Source organism: Eschrichtius robustus, chromosome 19 (genome assembly GCF_028021215.1).
Source record: "Eschrichtius robustus isolate mEscRob2 chromosome 19, mEscRob2.pri, whole genome shotgun sequence".
In the NCBI taxonomy this organism is placed as follows: Eukaryota; Metazoa; Chordata; class Mammalia; order Artiodactyla; family Eschrichtiidae; genus Eschrichtius; species Eschrichtius robustus.
Genome location: NC_090842.1, coordinates 32,727,423 through 32,747,402, shown reverse-complemented (window position 1 = coordinate 32,747,402; position 19,980 = coordinate 32,727,423).

Sequence of the window (19,980 nt, the reverse complement as noted above, 5' to 3'; positions counted from 1 at the left end):
TTTCTCCCTTTAGTTCTGTCAATGTTTATTGCATGTAGTTTGATGCACTATTAGACACACATACATTTAGGATTATGTCCTCAATGAATCAGCCCTATTCTCATGAAATCTCTCTCTCTTATGTCTGGTAATACTTCCTGTTTTGAAGTCTTTTTTTTCTGATTAACAGAGGCATACCAGTTTTCTCATGAGTAGTGTCTGCATGGTATATCTTTCTCCTCTTTTGACTTTTAGTCTATCTGCAATTTTATATTTAAGGTGCATCAACTGTAGACAGCACTTAGTTGTTTATCCATTCTGATAATCTTGGCTTTGTAATGGGAGTATTTGTTCCCATTTAAATGTAAATAGTTATTGATAAAGACTGGGTTTAAATATACTATTTCGGGGGACTTCCCTGTTGGTCCAGTGGCTAAGACTTCGAGCTTCCAATGCCGGGGATTTTGGGTTCGATCCCTGGTCGGGGAACTAAGATCTCACATGCCGCATGGCGTGGCCAAAATAAATAAATATACTATTTGGGGGGGGTTTTTTCCCCTATTTTTCTTCTTCTAGTCTCTGATCCTTGGGGTTTTGAGGGTGTTTTTTTTTTCTATTTTTCTTCTTCTATTCTCTGATCCTTGATCTTCCTTTCCTGCCGTCTTTTGTATTCATTGAGTACTTTTCAGAATTTCATTTTTTTTCCTCTGTGTGTTTTTAACCTGTGTATGTGTTTTCTATGGCTGCTCAAGAGAATCACAATACATGTTTATTAAATGAGTAAATGAGTGGTGCAATGTGTACCCACCCCTACTAATCCCTCATCGAGCCTAGGAGGAGAACACCATGAGCCCTAGCACGGCCAAAACTGCTAACAATTTCAGGTTCACGTTGTGATATTAAAGAGTTCTAGTCTTAACTCTAACACAATTGCTTCTTGGTCTAGTTGTAGTTTTACTCCTTCCTTAATTCAATTATCTTACCATATATTAAATACACATTTCCTCCCCTGGCTATACGTCAGAATTACCTTTGAAGATTTTAAAAACTATGGATGCCTAGATCCTATCCAAGACCTACTGTATCAAGATCTTCAGAAAGCTTCCCTTACACAGATACAGCGGAGAAGCACTACATTACCGAATACCTACCTGTTAAATTCCAGACACTGGCTATAAGCACTAAGCCTGTAATGCCTCCCACCTACATGCCACAAAGCAGGTTCCCTAACAGCAACATATACAAGTTCCTTCTCTCTTTTCCTGATTACGTACAAGGCCAGAAGGGGGAAAAAAAAAAAAGAAACTAAAGAGGCTCATTAGGTTTCTAACAGGTTTTTTTTTTTCCTTTTCTTTTTCTTTTTTGGAGATTGGACCCCTTGAGGCACATTGTAACTCAAAATAATCCCATGGGAGAAGGCAGGAGTGTTAGAACTACAATGGCAGCAAAAGAAAATTACAAAAAACAAAACCAAAAAAAAAAAAAAGAAAGAAAAAAATAAAAGAAAATAGCCTTATCAATGATGTACTAGAAAAGGTTTCTTTAAAATAGGAGCATTACCCCTTCACATTTCTTCTCTGTGTTCCCTGTACATGCAGCAGATTTTGTGTGGATTGTGCATTCTTGTAATGTCTGAATTATTTCTAAGCCATTGGCCCCATCTCTACTCAGTGGGTGCTCTACTTGGTCTATCATGACCAGCTAGCAGAAGCCAGTGGACACTCACTGCTTCAAATATCGAGTCTTGGGGCCCTACAAGGTCACGAAGCAAATCTGCAACCATAATCACACCCTTCAGTCCAGTGAATTCCTTCGTCTTTTCCGTGGGTCAGAGCCTGCTTTGGGATATACCATTCACCCCTAAAGCCTGTTGTAATGGTATCTCTCAGAGGCCCAGAGGCCCAGCAAGGAGAATGGAAGCCTGCTGTTCTGGTGGGAAAACCCAAAACACCTTTCCACCAACTTTTATTGCCCTGGAAACTGTATAGTCCAAAAAAAAGAAAGAAAAACAGAAAACTACAGCAAGGTGTGGTTCATGAAATTCCTACTATAATACTAGGGAAATATACTAGTGCCTCTAATGACAGCTAAGACACTTCCTCCTTTCCAAATTACTAGTGTTACGTGTGCTGTACAGCGAGTGTTCATGCGTAATTTTACCCTGCTTTTGTTTTTAGTCCATCTTTGGGTAGACAAGAACCATGTGATTATATTTTGCATGGCTGCCTAGAAAATAAGGTTATGCTGTCATTCATGAAAACAGGCACCAGGTAAAGGTGCCCAGCAGCCAAATTCAAAATGTCCACTAATACCTCCCTCACCTTGTGGGCCTGAATGCCAGCCAGAGGGGAACTGGGTCTTCACACACAGGTGAGAGAGCTGATTGCCTTGAACTGGGTGTGCCTTGTAGGCTATTCACACTAACTTACAGAAAGGCCTGCTGGGACCAGAGAAAGCAAGCCTCTCCCAAATCAGAGGCCTCAAATTGGAGGCGTGCAGCCTGTATATAACCTCATCAGGGCTTATGCAGCCCTATATGCACCAGTGTATGAGTTAGAAAAAGGCATTCCTTCATCTGTGTGGACCTACTCTAGGACCCCCAGCTAAAACACAACCTACCCAATTGTACATGGTGGCCCTCGTGGCCATACATGCTTTGTCTCTTTTTAAAAATATCAGAATATTTTACCAAAAAAACAAAAAAACCCACCAGATTTACATTTTCTCTTGAAAAATTGGAAGAGTGGCACACTGAATTCACATTCCCCCACGGCAGCTGTCCATGAAGATAAATAGCAGCTGCCCATTTGAGCTGGGCCACATGCTCTCCAATTCACTGCAGTCCACTCCACTCCCCACTGTCCTTCACTTGGCTTACTTCACTCACTAACCTGCCAGGCACTAAGGGCATTAGAGTTTGCAACCACTGAAGGATTTCAGAGCCTTGTTCAACACATCGTGTCAGGGTTAGGTTTCCTTCTTGCCTCCCTGAAACAGTGAAAAGAAATTCCATGGGGGCCAATACTGTCTTCCATAGAGGTTTAAATGGTGGGATCTGGAGTAAGCTTGCCCTGAGTTTAAGGACATCATCCGCTACTTCCTGCCTTTACGACCTCCATCTAAAATCTGATTCCCGCTCTCTTCTGCCTTTCCTTTCAGGTTCAGCCTGAAAGGCACCTCCTCCAAGAGGCTCTCTCAGACTGCCTCCACCTGCAGGGGGCAACCTGAACCTTATTACCAAAGGTTCACGTGCTAAACAATGAGCCCACAACCCCACATGGCAGCAGTCAGTGAAGATGACTAGCAGCTGCCCATGTGAGATGGGCCATGTGATCTAGACAGGCTTCAGGGAGTCTATGCACCTGGCTGAAATGGAATGTAAAATACTGTGTATATGTGACTTCATGTATTTTGGGAAGAAGATAGCAGACAGCTTTCATCAGATCTCCAAATGGATTTGTGAACACAAATAGCTTTAAGAACCGCTATTCAGAGCATTTATCTATACCACTAATTTTCCCCATAGGATGTGGAGTTTACTTTTTAATATCTTATCATTCTTAATTATTACGTTTATTTATGTATCAGATAAGATCATAGCCATGCAGCAGTAACAAACAACTCCAAAATCTCAGGGGCTTACAATAATAAATGTTTTTTTCTCATGCAAAATCCACTCTGGTTCTAGATGATTCTCCCAGGCTGCTGCCTTCCGTGTAATGAATCAGCTCATACTTCTATAGCAACTTATGCTTCCACAACTGCCAAGACAGGGGAAGGGAGGGATGGAGAATCTCACACCAAGCAATCAAATCCTTCTTCCTGGGAACAAAACATGTCACCTTCTCTTACATTTCATTGGGCAAAACAAGTAACATGTTCTTACCTAACCTAGTGAGGGCAAGAAAGTTCTAACCTCCCAAAAGAAGAGAACTGAAAATATTAGCAAACTGCACTATTGCACCTGCTTCCAGTCTGACCTAAAAGAGCAGACTGTTGACCTAAGTAACTGTGGAAAATGGTATTTTGACTAGGAACTGTAAAGCTAAAGAAAAAAAGAACTGTATATAATCACTGCACTTTATTTGTTTCTCTCAGGGATATGGGCTAATAATTCTGGAGCTACATGTATACTAGACTTGAACAAATATGTAAATAACTGGTAGATAATGGGAGCCAGGTTTCTCACTGTCAGAGAAAGAAATTTGCAAATAAACAGGGAGAAAAGCTAAAGTTAAATCTGTAGTGGGTGCTGAATTGGAGTCAGAAACAAAGGTATAAACTCATGTAAACTTAATTTATATACAGGCAGATACAGAAATAATTATAGATATGTGCGTATATATTGGTTAGTATACATACGTGTATTTTCTAGTTCTGTCCATTGAGAGAACCTATAAGCAGTGACATACCAGTGAACAATGAGCACATCCAGTGACCAGAACTTGGTTTCTAAATACCATTCTTCATTGGAAGGAATCAGGGCTTCTCAAAGAAATGTTTGTTTCTAGGGCTATAGCACAGAAGATACAAGATGATCTCTGCAGGCCTCAGTTTCCTCGTCTGTAAAATGGGGGAAATGATAAATCTCTTCCCAAAGTATTACTGTGAGTAAATGTGATAGTGGAGATCTTAGAACAGGGCCCGGCACAAAGTTAACACTCAGTACATATTGAATATTATTATACTTCTTTATCTTTTCCAGTTCCTTACACAGAGAAGACTCTGAACACATTTCTTGGTCCTGATGGCATGATTATTACTGCCTCTTAAGCCAATCATTTCCGAGGTTAAACGTTACATTTGGCAGCTCCCAATGCAGGATTTCTGGGTCATCTCATCCCTTATTGGGTGAACAGGAGTATTTATTCTGGCATCTAAATGTGAGGGTCAGCCTTTGGGACACAGGAATAGCATGATTACAGGGTGGTTAGAAGCACTAGCTCTGGTGTTCAGATCCCAACTCAACGTATACAAAATAATTCAATAATTAACCTCCTAGCAAACTGTCTGGCACAGAGTAAATACTCAATAAATATCTGTTATTATTACACAAGATAATAAAAAGAGGAATCTAGCTGCTAGTATGGACATATTCCCCATGATATACGTTCAGAAATCTCTCATCCTAGCTGAAAGGTTTTCTGGGGATCCTTATAGGCCCTAGAGGTGAAGGAAGATACAAAGCTTCCTTCTTCCTCAATCCTGCTGTCTGGGAAGGGGGTGGGGGACTGAGGCCTGAGGTCCCAACCTTGGCATCTGGGCCCACTGTCTCTCAGAAACAGCTGCTCCTCTATCCCTTGCCACTCACAGGCCAGAAGGGTTAAGGGAGGTGGATCTGAGCAGATGACCCCTGGGACCCACAGGTCAAACATAGGCTGGGGTAGGGGAGGGCCCCAAGGAGTAGCAGCTGCTGTTTGCTGGGCTGGGTCTCCTGGGGATTATTTGTTTAAGTTTCAATGAAATTACTTTTAATTTAGTGGATTTATGTTTTATGTTTAGTTTTTCAAAAACAGATTTTCAATCTAGCCTCAGACCTCCCTGGAGGTTGTTGATAGTAATTTAAGTACTCAATTATTTGGTCTGATAGGAGAACAACTGTTATTGGTCACAGGCTTGACCAGGGGATCCCTACGTCAGCCACCAAGACACTTCCTTCTGCTTGTGTTATTATTTTATTCTTCAAAACAAATAATATAGTTAGACATGATTTGAAATCTTAAATCTACCAAAGAATTGTCTCCTACTCATCCCATCCTCTAGTTCATTCCTTAAAGGCAATGACTTTATTAGTTCTCAGGTTTGCTTTTTGGATCCTTCCAAAGACTTTTTTGCCCAAGCAGGCAAATATGTGAATATACATACTTGGTTTCGATTTTGTTTTCTGTTATTTCTTTTTAACAGGAAATATTTCTCAGATCCCCATGATATCTGCTATGTTTGTTTCCATATGCTAAAATACATTCTGAGTTTAGTGACATTTTAAACGAACTAGTGTTTTATTAATAACATCTGCATTCATTTGAAAAATAGTTCCTATGGGTGTTTAAGAATACCTATACTGCGTTGTATCACACAGCAGCTAAAAGGAATGAAGTTGATCTATCTGTATTAGTTCTAAAAGATCTACTAAGAAGAAATGTTTTGGAATAGCTATATTCATGCTTTGATAAAAAACTTCCCCAAAATATTCCAAATTCAGTGAGCGCGTACATAAAAGCCTACAACACTCTCCAGAAAGTTACATGCCAAACTAAGAACGATAGGAAAGGGAACAAAATGGATGAGAGTTAAGGGGTGGGTGGTCAAAAGGGCCATTAGCAGAGTACACACTGTGCTGGGGCAGACCATTAGGCGGCACTTCTTGCTTCATGGCTGGCATCAACCCAACTGGTCAGGTCCCGTACCAAACTGTTATCAGGCATTTTGAATCTCACCTTTACTGTTCAAATATTTTTAGCAAATGAATTTTCTTTTGAAATTAAAAATGTATCTATAAGAAAAGATTCTATGCGCAAGGTTTATGCATTTTATCCACAAAAAGAGCTTAGTGCCTATGGCTGTGTAGTCCACAGCCTGTGATCCACTTATTTATAAACCATAATTTTCCAAAAGCTAAAGGATGTTTCCTCAACACTTCCAGCTGGACTCAAAATGTATCAGGGACTCCACCTCCAGCCTGGGAATGGCCTCTCAGTGCGCTGAGGTGGATTAACTCCCTATTGCTCAAATCCCAAATGCAACTTTCCTCCTCAGCCTAAGCCACTTGGATACTGAGAAATAGGGGAGGAGGGTCCCTCTAGGTTCATTCCCACCTAACAGGCTGCAAAGGCAAGGACTGCTCATCAGAAATCATCTCCGACCACTTTCAGTGGTCAGCGAACTTTTCCACAAAGGGCCAAGTAAGTATTTTTGGCTTTGTGGGCCAGATGGTCTCTGCGGCAATCACTCAGTTCTGTCACTGCAGTACAATATGGAAATGAATGGGGGTGGCTGTGTTCCAATAAAACATTCTTCACAAAAAACAGGCCTGTGGCAAGCCACGGCTTACAAACCACTGAGGCTGACAACTACCATCGCCAATACCTTGTCTCTCTCTAACTCATCAGTGGCCTGAGGCACCAAAACCCAATGCCGGATACGGACCCCGAGTCCTAGATGAGACTTCATAGATCAGGAGATCTGCACATACTAAAAGGCCCCAAAGCGATTCCACTCAGCGTTGCCCAGCGACCCCAAAGATAAAGGACTCTCTGATGGTGTGTGATGTTCAATCTCCCATACTCAAAGAAATCCTGGTCCTCGGAGAGCACAAGTTCACCCCAGACCCCCGATGGAGGAAGTGCACAGGAGCTTGATGAAGAAGGGAAGTTTCAATTTTTGTTCTCCAATCTGTGTTTCTCTCTCTGCACTGAACACTTGTCTCCATAATTTAAGTAGAAGTATACAGAACTGAAATGTAGAAGTCAATCACAAATCCCACCTGGGTTAGGCAGACTTTCCCTGATAAGACCCTATCTATTGTAAAGCTCCCATATCACACAAGAAATCTATCTTTATCTTAAGTAATAAGCATTATGCCAGTCAATCTTTCTGTGGCAGGTTGACACGTCATTAAACCAAGCATGAGGATTAAAAAAAAAAAAAAAGGCCCCATCAAACCATCACAACTCTCATTTCTTTTATATGTAAGAATACAATAAAGGCAACTCTTAAAATTACAGGGTGTCCTGCATTCAGCCTGACCAGGTGGAGTTATTCCAGGTTTTCCCCAAAGATGCCACACCAACTGGAATGCCAACCTCAAAAATGGTACTGAGGAGTTCAAGGAACAGAGGAAAAAAACATAACAGAAACAATCATTTTCAAGTTCTCCAAGAAATGGCTGAAAGTTATTATTTTTTGTGTGTGTACCCAATTAGAGGTAAGGGGAAGTGGGGAAAGATCTAAAAATTGTGATTAGCGTATTATTTTTCCGTTTTGCTCCCAATTAAAGAGGGGTTTCTTCTTTCACTAGAGATGCACAGTTATTAAATCATGATGCCTTTCTTTAAAAAACCAATTTAGAGCAGAGGGCTCCATACTGCTGCCACCTCTGCAAGGTTGCTTATAATTGCTCCATGCAATGCTTTGACTAATTAAATCACACAAGAGATTGTTTCTTAGTAACACACCTGGTCCACGCTTTGTTGTTGGCTTTCATTAAAGCACTGTGTCTCACGCTGCCTTGTAGCATGAAAGGATATTAATCAGGTAAATGGCCATTAAAAGTCATATCAATGTTTGCTGTGCAGTGATTATTTTGTTAAATCTTGAACAAAGGAGTTTTCTTTGAAACCTCAGGGCTGGCCTCCAACCACAGGAGAGAATAGCCACATTGAAATGTATTTTTCAACCTCACCAAGAAAGAAGAAAAAAGGGAACAAAATGCAAGGTGTGGCAAGAAGTAAGATTATATTCTCTTTGTTCTACTGGGCTATTTGGGGCAAGGAGGGACAAGCTGAACACGCTGAAATCAGTGTACAGCAAGTGGGGACGACAGGCAAGAAGTGCTCTCTGAAGGCCCCCCATTCCCTAGAAGAGAAAAGCTCCACTTTCGAGGCAATGCTGCTAATTAGGCTGCATTTCAGAACTCTGGTTAGAAATAAAAATGTCCAGGGAATCAAGTGCTACTTGCACACTAAACTGAAAAGGGAAAATGTTGCTAAACACCTCCTTCTGTCAACAAGGCACACTTTATGGTCTCACTGATCAGGTTTTGTATCTGGACCTGGAACATGGTCACAGCAGTCTGATTCCCCAGTTACTCTGTCCCTCAGCCTTGGAGCAGCCTCTCCAAATCAATACCTGTTATATAGCCATGCCCACTTCCAGCAGAGCAAACGTTCCATTCAGGAGAGGAAGGAGGGTAGCTGCACACACACTGGCAAGAAACGACCGGCTCGCCAAAAGTGCCTACCCTGCATCTTGCAACCTCTTCTTTTTTTCTGCCATAAATGACTATTTTTTTTTCTGGATTGAGCAAGTAGCCTTGATGAGGCTGGGATAAAGCAATCTGCTTCGGAACCCAGGCTCTGGAATACAAATCCTGGGGTTTGGAATCCCAGGTCTGCAACTTTGTGGCTGTGTGACCGTGAGCAAATTACTTAAACCCTCTGTGCCTTGGTTTTCTCATACACAAAGTAACAGTGACAAACTCTTATAATTGTTATGAAAATAAAATGAATCTTTTATATAATAAACATATAGTCTGAGATACATACATGATATGTATCCTATATATGATGTCTGATACATAGTAAGTCCTCAATAAATATTAGCTATAAAGCTCTTGATAGCTGCCAAAGGCTTACAAAATATATGCTTTTATTCAAAACTGAGAATCAAACGGAGGACTCGGTAACTAAATACTCTTCTGCAGGTCGCCTTGGTGACACTGTACCATGAGAGAGGGGTGTAAGCTTGGATTGGTTCCCACCGAGTCCATGGGGAAACTAAACCAAGGGGCTTACGATTCTCCCAGCAGAGTCCCCAGTGAGAGGCTTCTGCCCAAGGCCAAGTGCGCCATGCCTGGGCTGCCCTTGAGGCCACTGTCCATGTTGTCCCCTGCACCAGATCACCCAGAGGAAGGAGGGGTCTGAAATCGAGCCAGCGCCCCGCTCTCCACGCGTGTGGCAGTGTCAGCCCAGAACAGGTGCCATTTTCTGCTCTCACTGAGCCTGCGGGCTGGCTTCGCCTGCCAGGGCCCGCTGACAGAGAAGGCCTCTGGGCACCTTCTCCCTCCGGCCAAAGAGGGGACTTAAAGGACACTTCCCAGGGGCGAGAATGGGTAAGTCAGTCAGGTCACCAACCAGCAATGTGACAGAAGGGCCAATACAAATTAGCTCAGCAAGAAAGGGAGCGGAGGGCTGCCACAGCTTGGCAGTCCAGGGGTGGATCCAACTTTGCACATGGCCCACTCCAGATGCCTGACTACTCCAGGTTTCCTTCTCTCTCCTGCTGACACATCAGCATTTCTCAGGGCTGGCTCCATTTTCGGCCGGCCGCACCCACGGTGACAGGACAGCAGACAGCATCTCCTACGGCTAAATGCAAGGACGCCTGTCTCAGCACTGAGAACTCGCCCTTCATTGGCCGGGATCCAGTTACGTGCCCAGCCCTGACCCAATCACTCTAGGGTAAGGCAAGTTCATATTCTGATTGGTCAGGATGGAGTCACAAGGTACTTCTGGAGCTGTGAGTGGAGTCAAGGGTGAGAGGGGCTAAGGGGTTTTGCAGAACTGAGATGCTATTTCTAGAAGCAGCGTGAATGGGTACTGGCCCAGTAAAACGGCAGATGTTCACAAAAGTGGAGAAAGAAGGGGGAGGAGGTGGAGGATTGGGATGGCAGGCAGGAGGAAAGCAAGAGGGAAGGCGATCTATCCCCAGGTGACCATTTACTGGTCTACCGACCCATCTGAAGAGGGTTGTTGACCACTGAACTGACACGGACACCTCTGGAAGGTCCTGCAATGGCTGCAGAAACTGACCTGCATCTCGAAGGCTGTGGTTCTCACATACACTGCACATTAAAAATCACGTAAGGAGCGTTTTAAACATCCCAGTGCCTGAACTCCACCTCCAGAGACTGTCTTAATTGATGGCGTGGGGCGGGGCGGCGGGAGGGAGTGAAGCTGGGGATGGGTATTTTTTTAAAGCTTCCCCAAGTGATTCTGTTGGCATCCATGTTTGACAACCACTGTTGTCTTGGAGCATCTGCCTTCCATTCTTTGATAGCTTGCTTGCAGAAGGGAGGAAAACCACCCAACTCCCAAGACTCTCCTCCTGGCTAACCAAACAAAATTTCCCCACTCAGGGCCAGATCCTAAGGTTAGGGGAATTTAGCCAGGGGTGCTTGGGAGGAGGCTGGGGGACTGCTCTGTTGGCTGATGAGAGAATAAGTATGTTACGGAAAAACCCAAATGAACTTTTTGGCCAACCCAATATATTAAAGGGCGCCACACTTATCGTATCACTGGTTTGCCTTTGCATTGCTCCTTCTAATACGTTTTATCTTTGTCTCAACAGACATAATGTCATCATATCAGCTCACAGTACAAACTGGCGAAAAGGCGGAACTTCTGGAAAATGTGTTCAGAGAAATTATTCTCCTGCCCACTAGCTTCATTTCTTTCCCTTTTATCCAGAGAAAGGAGAGGAAATCTTTATCGGTTACAGTGAGACCCCGTTAGAGGTTTATTATTTGTATGAGTTCTACTTTTACTAAACATAAGAAGAAAGTTGCCATTTAAGGAGCCAAGTTTCTGATGAGGGAGAGAAAATACCCAGCAAGCATATTAACTGTAAACCATCTCCACTTGCTGGATTAAATACCAAGGAATGATAACATCCACTGCAAGGTTTCTAATCTACTTTGATTCACTGTACTGCTTGTGCCTAATAGCTTTCCTGTTTTTTTTTTTTTTTTTAATCTGTAATTTTCTTGAACCATTTAACAGGCTCAAGAAAGGCTTAAATTCATGAAGAGTGGGTCTGTAATAGATTTGTAAGCAGGAGGTTAAGACATGTGTCTTGGGGTCATCAACAATGTGGGCATATTATATTCATCCACAATAGCCATTCCTTGATTCTGAAAGTAGAACTAGAATACTACCAGGATGCCTCCCCGGTCTACCCAATACAAAAATTTTATGTTATTTGTTAAAATTCAGAGGATTCTTTCAGATGCCACTCTCTTCCCCTGCTTTCACATGCTCAAATTTATTCTGTCATCATGAAAGTTTTACTGTATCTTTTGTTTTGTTCTTTATATCCTCTCTTGTATTTGTAAACCACAGCCATTTTACAGAACACTTTTATATTCGCTATCCTATTCTGATCCTCACAGCCACCCTGGAATAATGAAATATGTTAAGGACATGAATGATGCTAGTGATTCCATTCTTTAAGGTTATGTCTTAATCAATGAGTGTACAACCCATAGCAGATTTGTGAAATGCTTTTAACATATGACCATGTGTTAATGGCCTTCCTTGATGTGTATGTAACATCTTGATAAAACCCAAAAGTACAGATTTTTATTACCCAGTATTATGTGCTACAGACACTCTCAGATGGTCTTTGACCCCACCATCGCATTAAATAGGGATCAAGTTCAAATCCACACAGGGGCCAGGGGGAAGAGCAGCTGCATGAGCAGAGCTGGGTGGGGACCATGGCAAACCAGAGAGCACAATCCACTTGTTGCCAAATCGTCCACTGTCTCAAGGGAAACTGTTAATCCAGAACTTTTTGTAATCTCCCTACTTTGCATTTATGATAACTAATCTTTTACTCTCCCTTTTAACTCTGTAGGCCAAATAGGCCATGGTTTTCTGGCTGGATTTAACCCTTGAGCTGTCGACTATGGTTCCTGCTTATCCCTCGTTTTTTCTCTTTTCATTAGCTCGGGATTGGCAATGACAACATCACTTATTCAAAACAACCAGATCACTATGTCCCAGGAGTTCCAAATGGACATGTCAAATTATCTGTCCTTGTCCCTGAAAGCACCCTGCACCAGTTTTGATTACTGTCTCCATCTATTCCTGTTGTACTTTAAATATAATTCTGACACCGTACATATCACACCAAATAGGCATTATTTGTGTTGCTATTTCTGCCCTACTAGACAGTGAACTCCTTAAAAGCCAAAACTGTCTCTTTCATCTTTCTGCCCCCAGTCCTTAGCTCACAATGGACATTCAATTATTATTTAATGGACGTAGAAAGATTTGTACCACTGCTTGTAAAAGGAACAAATTTAGTGAATTAGGGAAGTGAATAAACACTATTATGACACTGCAAGCATTGGCGCACATGTGCACACCTCCCCTACCAGGCTCACCATCGCCACAAGCAAATCCTGTGGTTTTAATCAACAATAATGATGAATGTGATTCTGGGAATAGAAGAGGAAGGCAATGAGCTGGAGCTGGATGCCGCCCCAGGTGCTTGAACATTTATGTTGGGCTCTTGAAACACATGTCCTCCTACTTCTCCGGAGCTTCCACAATCGATCCCAATGCTGTCTGGTTGCCCTGGATCCCAGCCAGAGGGAAATGGACACAGGCCCCTCTTTCATGTTTCAATGTTGCCTCTCTCACTCGAAGGCCCTGTCCCTTCTCCTATCCTAGTCATTATTCACAGAAACTCAAGACCCATCTTCTTCCAGAAATTTCTCTGGCTGCTTTCACCCCAGAGAATCGCTTCCTCCTTCAACTTTTGTGATGATTATAATCTAGCCCATCCACTTCATCTCTTTATCACATTCAGTCTTTTCTTCTTAAATGCATAGTTGTGTTCCTAAGAAACTGAAATTATTAAAAATACTGTTTAGAAATAGTTGTTTTGATGGGAAATATAGAAATTAGGCGATAGGGAGCTTCAGATTCACAGTAACAAGTCGTATTTTCTACACTAATTTTAAGAATAACAGATGCTTGTACGTAGCTATAAAGTAGGAATATCACTGAACAAACCCAATACTGGAGTAAGTTTAACTTCTGATCAAGCAAAGGCCTTTGTCTTTTTTACGCATACTCTTACCACCTTTTTCTCCTTCACTCAGCGAATATTAATTCAGCTCCTACTATGTGCCAGGCACTGATCTGGGTGCAAAGGATACAGCAGTGAACAAAAGACAAGATCCCTGCTTGTACTGTCCTACATTACAGTATGACAAGTAAACAATTTCAAACAGCAGTTAGTACTGTGAGGAAAAATAGGCTGACAGGCTAGAGAATACCTGGGCATGTGAGGGAGGGAACAAGCTTGGTGAGCTGATGAAACATACAAAAGGCATCACGCTGAACCACTCCAACAACAACATTTCATCTGGGCACAAGTACAACAGTGTTTTGTTTCTAAGTAGAAGTTGCTAGTTCCTAGACTCTGCCGATTGGCTAACTTCATTTTTAACATTTTAACTGAAGTACAACATATCTATAGGAAAGTGCAGAGTCGTCAGTGTGCAGCTCAGTGAATTTTCTCCAAGTGAACACATCCATGTGTCCACCCAGATCAAGAAACTGAACATCACTGCCCCCCTCAGAAGTCCCCCTTGTGCCCATTTTCAGTGACTAACCCTCCTCCTTTTATTAGTTTTGCCTGGTTTTTAAAAGTGTATAAATGAAATCATAAAGTATTAACTTGTTCGTCTTTTATTGAGTGTACTACAATTTATTTCTCCATTCTACTGTTAAGTGGGCATTTGATCATTACCAGTTTTTGACTGTAAAATATACTACTATTATGAACATTCTTGTTCTGGCCACTTGGTGCATGTATGTATACATTTGTGTTTACTACATAGGGTGTGTATGTGTAGCTTTAGTAGATACTGCCCAAGTATTTGTACTAACTTATCTTTCCAGACAAGCAGTTTATGAAAGTTCAATCCTTCCATGTCTTCACCAACTCTTGGGTGTTTTCTACCGTCTGTACTTTAGCCGCCCTGGTTAAGACTGAAGTGATATCCACTAGGGTTTCAATTCACATTTCGTTTATGACTAATAACATGTAGCTTTGTGTGTACTTATTGGACATCTAGATATCTTCTTTTGTAAGAGGCCTAAGTCTTTTGCCCATTTTCTATTGGGTTAACCTTTTCCTTCTATGTGACTTGTAATTTCCTTATATATGCTGAACATCTATCAGCATATTTTTTAACAACTTTATTGGAGTATAATTGCTTTACAGTGTTGTGTTAGTTTCTGCTATATAACAAAGTGAATCAGCTATATGCATACGTATATCCCCATATCCCCTCCCTCTTGTCTCCCTCCCGCCCTCCTTATCCCAACCCTCTAGGTGGTTGCAAAGCACTAAGCTGATCTCCCTGTGCTATGCAGCTGCTTCCCACTAGCTATCTATTTTATATTTGGTAGTGTATATATGTCCATGCCACTCTCTCACTTCGTCCCAGATTACCCTTCCCCCTCTCCGTGTCCTCAAGTCCATTCTCTACATCTGTGTCTTTATTCCTGTACTGCCCCTAGATTCATCAGAACCATTTTTTTTTTTAGATTCCATATATATGTGTTAGCATACGATATTTTTCTTTTTCTGACTTACTTCACTCTGTATGACAGTCTCTGGGTCCATCCACCTCACCACAAATAACTCAATTTCGTTTCTTTTTATGGCTGAGTAATATTCCATTGTATATATGTGCCACATCTTCTTTACCCACTCATCTATCGATGGACACTTAGGTTGCTTCCATGTCCTGGCTATTGTAAATAGAGCTGCAATGAACATTGTGGTACATGACTCTTTCTGAATTATGGTTTTCTCAGGGCACATGCCCAGTAGTGGGATTGCTATCGGCATATTTTTATATCTTAAAAATCAGTTATCTCACTCTGTGGATTTTGTTTTGTTTTTCACTTATATGTATACATTTATCTATTCTTTTTCAAATTCTTTCTCCATTTAGGTTATTACTGAATGTTGAGCATAGTTTGTGAATTTTTTTTCGCTCCTGTAAAGTTTTTTGATCTAAAAAAAATTCTTGATTCTATGTAATAAGTATCTTTTTTTCTCTTAGAGTGAATGTTTTATATGCCCTATGAAGGCATCTTTGTCTACCCAAATCTCATGAAGAACTAGAACTATGGTCACATAATGATGGCAGGGAGGAATATGTTTGGTACCCAGGGATCCCCTTGAGTGCTTGTTGGTCTCCCTTGACCAATGATACCTGTAAATACACAAGTAAAGCATGGTAACTCAAGACTGCTCAGGAGCTCAGACTGCTCAGAAATAAGGATCTGTATCACACCACCAGGCAAGTCACTCAGCCCAGCAGAGGTGCTAAGGGTGAGGAGAGTCTAGAATGGCAGTAGAAGAGGGAAATGGTGAGTATCAATTACAGCTCTGAGACCAGATGCAAGTGGCAGGTGCTGCAGACTCTCCCACTAACCTTCTCCTTTGTAAGTGTCCTTTGGGGAAAGAGACTAGTGGGAATCCTGGGAGAGTTACTCCCAGAAATTATGTGAAGAAATGAATCTAAGAGGTACATGGGGTAGACTGTAGTTGATGTTGTCATCTGTCAGGCCCTGCCTCAGGGCCGAAGACATCTGACGGTTTTTCTGACCTTACAACATGTTATCTACCTAACATACCTAGTTCTCTGAGCCTTTTATTCCGTTCTGTTGTCTGGCATAATAATTCTTTACTATGGCATTTCTGGCTTCACCAGCTTTTCTGTAGGCTCTTCCTATTTCCATGTCACAGAAGCCACTCTAACAGTGTGTTTGTGCTATCTGGTAGGGTCCTTGCCAGGATGTTAAACTCTGTATCTTGACAGAGTGTTCCAAAATCAATAAACTGTGTTTTATCAAATCTTATGTTCTCCTCCTCGATCCAGCACCCTCAGAATACAGTCCCAAGCATATTTTCTGGCTCCTGCTGGCCATATTGGCTACATCCTGTATCTCCTTTCAAGTCTAACCCCTTTTCTCCCTTACCAGCTTAGCATAACCCTTCCCAAGCTATCTCGTACTTGACCCTTGTTATTTATGGGCTTATTGGCCAGGAGGAAACCGGGGGCAGATCCTGGAAGAGGGGTTGGCATGTGTCTTACAAGGGAGAAATGTCTGCAACTGTCAAAGAAGGGGGAAGCAGCAATGCATTAATAGGAGTATGCACCATTTCTACAGGTTCAGAAGTTTGGGGACCCTTGAGATTAGTCTGTTTTGATTTTATTCTTTCCTGATCTAGACCCAGGTATAATCGACATGCTGTCTTAGTTTGTTCAGGCTGCTATAACAAAATACCCCAGACTGGGTGGCTCATAAACAACAAACATTTATTTCTCACAGTTCTGGAGGCTGGGGAGTTGAAAATAATCATACCAGCAGATTCAGTATCTGGTGGGAAACCGCTTCCTTTTAGAGGGTACTTCCATCCTGTGTCCTCACATAGTAAAAGGGGATAGAAAGCTCTGTGGAGCCTCTTTTATAAGGGCACTAATTATGACAGTTCCACTCTCATGACTTAATCATCTAAAGGCCCACCTCCAAATACTCTCACCTTAATGGTTAGGTTTCAACATATGAATTTGGGGGGTGGGGTGAGAACACATTCAGACCTAGCACATGCCTCGGTTTAGAGCTCTGTTGTTCATGATGAAGTCCAGGGCCTGGTCTTCAGCTTTCTCTGCTTTTAGGCTATGAGAGATGAAGGTCTCTTTATAGGCTACCAAGGAAGCCCTCTGGATTTCCTTCTTACCTTTTAATTGCCAATTTATCACTTTCAGCCTTTTGTTACCTTTTTCCAAGGCATGAGTGAAGCTTAGCAACAGCTATCTAAGTCCACTCTCCTTTTTGTTATGGTTACCACATGTTTCTGAAATGCCTGCTATTGCACCAGTTTGTGAATTCCATTCTGCCAGTGTATTATCCCAGTCTGCCACCAGTAAAAACTCTTAATTTAAACTGCATAGCTGCCTCATGCCAAAGGCTGTCTGTGTTCCACTTACCACTAATGATGAGTCTTCACTGCCACTCAGCCAGCAGGTAATCCAGCTTCAAAATCTCATCTTAGCATCTGCTGTCTCCAACCACTACTAGTACCGTCTGCTGCAGGTCTGGTTCCCCAGAAAGCAGAATCTAACATAGAGACTAGCCTGCAATAGGTTTATTAGGCAGCTTTTGAAATCAACTCTCATGGAAGGAATGTAAATAAAATAGGACTGAGCAGCAGGAGAAGTTAGATTGTGATGCAGTCTCAACAAAGGCCTTGGCCAACTCCATATGGTACTCTGAAGCTAGGATGCTCAAGTTGGGATGAAGGAGCCACGACTTTATATACCCACATACCCCAGTCACTAGAAAAAGCTGCCCCAGAGAAGGGGCTGTGACCTTGAGCAAGGGGACTATCTTTACCTGAGGCAACTGAAAAATGCTGGGAGTGCTGCCCGCAAAGAGCCCTCAGTTGTTAGCCTACTTTAAAATGTAATGTAACTTACCATGTGAACAGAAGGAAAGAAAACAAGTTGACATTTTTATTTCTACTACAATCCAAATCCATTTCTTTCTCTTCCCGTATTGCATTGAACCTCTGATGTAGTGATTAATACAGTGATGCTACTAGTCAACATTTTTAAGGGAGAAAACTTCTAACATTTTGCTCTTAAATATATTTAGTGCAGGTGTTTTTATACATACTTTTTATCAGCTATGAATTTCCCTTCTTTTCCTAGTTAAGAATTTTTTCTGGGAAACAGATGTTGAATTTAACCAAATGCATTTTCTGTATCTATTGAGATTATTCTTCTATTCCATTCACATGGCAAATTTTCATGACTTTAAAATGTTAAACCAAACAGATTCCTTTTTACACATCTGTTGATTTTATTTGCTAGAATTTTGGAATTCTATTTTTACATCTATGTTTTCGAGAGACTGCTCTGCAAATTACCTTTACTGTAATGCTTTGACAGATTTTGCTATCAAGGTCATGCTGCCTTCATAAAATGAATCAGAAAGTATTCTCTCTGTTTGCATAAGACTGGTATTATTTATTTCTTTACTGTTTAGTCCAATTCACTAGTATACCCATCTGAGGTCAGAGTTTCTTTGTGGGAAGGTTTTTCTTGAGAAATTCTTTTCTTTACTAGATATAGGACTATTCAGATTTTTGCTTTCTTTTTAAGTCAGTTTTGATAAGTTGTATTTTTATGAATTTAGTCATCTCATCTAAATTTTAAGAGTTTCCACTTAGATTCTCATCCTTTTATAAGCTTCCTTCTACTACTCTCTACTTATCTTTTCTCATCTTTGCCTTGAACTACTTTTGAATTAGCAATTGCTCTGAGTGGAAAAGTGGCTTAGACTATTAGGCTCACTTCTCTTCACTTCCTTGCCCTCCAGGATCTCGACCTCTCAAATCTTCCTACCTTGGTGTCTCTCTAATGCATTCAAAAAGATATCTTTTTAAACTCTGTTCAATGTTTCTATTTGTTCTTAGCAAGTGGATTGTCCTGCTCACCCATGATAGATGGAAATACTTCCATATTGTTACAGTAAATATGACTAGTAAATGTAAATTGTATTCCATAATTAATCTCTCTCATATCCAGATACTGTTAGGAATATTTGTGCCATAGGAAAACCGCTGGCATTCTTATATTGCATTATATTTTTCCTCTACTATGTAACAGTCTTTTCAAAGACAAAGACAATGTATCTTTGAATAGAGGAGCAAATTTGGATCCAGGTACTGAAGCTTAATTCACGCAATTTGAAAATCACTAAAATTATCATCATTTTAAGCATATTAGAGGTTCTCAATTAATATAGTCTGTTACTATTACTATTATTGTAAGCACAGTAAGACAACCCTCAGCAAAACAATGAAGAAAATTGTCACAGTAATATAATTGGCTTAGAATGGCTTAGCTATTTACAAAATTCAACAAGCTTAGTTTAATGGACAAAGCAATCATGATGTAAAACTAAATGCTTGATTCTTTCTTACCTAAAAAACTTATGATCATCACCACTTATCCAAATCTCCATAATCAAGACTCAGGAATGATCTAGCTTTAGACCAGACACACACATAAAACAGTGTTGACACAGTCATAAAATACATGTGCTAAGCAAAGGAAAGTTTATGAGCTAAGGCAAAGAAATGAAAGATTATCTAATAAATTCAAAATTCAACCCAATTGTCCATCTTCTCTGCTTACATATTTTAGAGAATGGTAAATTTCTCATATTCTTCCCATATGTCTGAATATAAGCCAAGCTCATTAGATGGTTTCCTGCCTTTCTGCTTTGTTGCAGGAACCTGCAGTGTCACATAATTTCAAGCAGATAGTATTAGCCAAAATGGTCCATGATATTAAGAGAAAAATGAAGTCAACTGAATTAAACTTCTTAGGAACAACCTTACTTTGAGGAATTAAGACAGATTCTGGCTGCAGGTGAAAATGATAGTGGTAGGAAAACT